The sequence below is a fragment of the Arachis ipaensis genome, chromosome B05 (assembly GCF_000816755.2).
Source record: "Arachis ipaensis cultivar K30076 chromosome B05, Araip1.1, whole genome shotgun sequence".
NCBI classification, from domain to species: Eukaryota; Viridiplantae; Streptophyta; class Magnoliopsida; order Fabales; family Fabaceae; genus Arachis; species Arachis ipaensis.
In genome coordinates this window covers 144,895,407-144,897,707 of record NC_029789.2, presented here as the reverse complement: position 1 = coordinate 144,897,707, position 2,301 = coordinate 144,895,407, and positions in this window count along the sequence as shown.

Here is a 2,301-nt window from a genome sequence, read left to right as displayed (position 1 = left end):
TAGTACTTTTTAATTTTTTTTTTCAAGACACATATTTATATTGGACTCAATTCACAAAAAACCAACACCCGTCCGTCATATTAAATGCGACCCACATATATATTATAAAAATATCAAATTTGTATTGATTATATTAAACACTAAAATAAGATATTAATTAACCATGGCTATATGCCTATAGCACTAATTCATACTGCTAACTTTTGAACCACTGTCGCAAATGTCTCCTTCAGGGTACTTGTCTTTTACAGAAACTTTAACTAAGGAAATGACACCTGGCTTCTACAAGTGTAGAAGGTTTTTTCTTTTTACACACTAGCAATAGTATTGACTATTAACTGCAAGTCTACTAGGTAACGTTTAGGGGAGAGATTAAGATTGAGAGATAGAGACTGAAATTAAGAGACAAAAACAAAAATAAATCTTAGTATTGTATTTAGTATAAAAGAATACAAAATTAAATGATGTCTCAGTATCCTATTTGATTTGAAATAAATACAAAAACTAAAATAAAGCTAATGACCAAATTACTCCTGCTTTAAAATTAAAGCATCACAAAATCTCCAAATTATAAAACCTAAAATCCCTAATCCCCACTTCCTTTGACTAACTCATTATAGAAAAGACCAATTCCAGAAGTTTGTATTGTGCCTAGATTGCTACCTAATTTTCGCATTAAATCAATTGATAGCTTTTGTTTGACTTTAGTTTCATACTTGCACTTGCTTCCATAATTCCAAACATACATGATAAAAAACATAATCACAGCAAGAACGAATATAATCCAACTTTCATTTGCAACACTTCCTAAAACAGATTGGTCATTTCATTAGCTAAGAACCTTCTTCCTTTCATTAGAGTTTATCTCCGCTATTCTGCTGGAAATTTTTTGAAGCCACCACATTAATCATTGGTCATTGGTCCACAAGCAGTGACGGGCGTGGGCGAATCCGCAGGGATGGGCGTGGCTAATGCACAGGGATGATAATATTTAAATTAGACTGAACTTTTATTTATATTAGACTAAATACTAAATATTTTAAAAAAAAATTAAATTATACATAATAACTTATTACTATTAAAAAAAGTTGGGGGGCCGAGGCCGCCACTCGCCCCCCTTATGTCCGTCCCTGACGGCGACAGCGCAGGATGATCGGTGGTGAAGGTGCAAGGATGAACGGCGGCAGCAATGCAGGGACGAGCGGTGGGAGAAGAGAGTTGGTTGAGTGTACAGAGAAAGGAGAAGCCAAATGGGTATAGTTGAATTTTTAAGTTTTGATTGGGGGTATTTTAGGTAAAAAAATGTTATTAAAGTTTCAGTCTCCGTCTTTAAAATTTTCAGTCTTCAATGTTCCTACTTTTTGGAGGTACTAAAATACTGAAATTTTGAAGATAGAGACAAAAATTTAAGTATTAGTCTATGACTCAACAAACATAATATTGAGTCTCTGTCTTCCAGTCTCAGTTCCAGTCTCTGCAAACAAACGCTACCTAAGGGTCGTGCTACTGTGCTGAATGAAAATTTTTTTCTCAGCTGCTGAAATAATGTGGCTATATTAAGGGGTTGACGCGTACTGTGACGCTGCAAAAAATCCTGCAAATTGCTGCTGCATTCGCAGCACTCGCAGAAACTGTCGGAAGAGTTATCGGTAGTGTTACTGGATTAGTAATAGGTAATTCCATGATTAATCTGCTGGACTTTTTGTCTACTGACCCGGATAATATTTTTGGTCTGTGGTGCTTGGGTTTAGTTTTTTGGTCTGGTCTAAATATTGTGTGATCCATACGATATAATGCTAATAACATTATGGAGCAAGAAAAAAATATGATATGAACCTAAAGAATAATAATAACAATAACAAAAAAACACCAGAAGTAAGTGCATGCTAGGGTATGAAGCCAGTGAATTGGGTTTTTATATTTCTGTTAGATACTTTTTCATCATTTTTAGTTGGTTTAGTGGTACCGAAACTAATCGATTTTGCTCCCGTTGCTTCCTCTTCATATCCTTCGATTTTTCAGGCCTTTCAGCATTTTCTGCCATATGCCTTCGTCCTCCTAACATCGATAGAAAATCTGAGTTACTCTAACTCTTTCAACACTTCTTTTCACATAGTTATTATTATTATTATTATTATTAAACGGAGACTAAGTACAGAGAGAAAAGAATTATAACACTATTTCAATCTATTTATTTTGCAAAAATAATCCAATTGCAAAAAATATTATTGAGCCCAAAATAAAAAACCTAAAAATTTAATCATAATTATTAACACAAAATAATACTTATCTGATTAATAT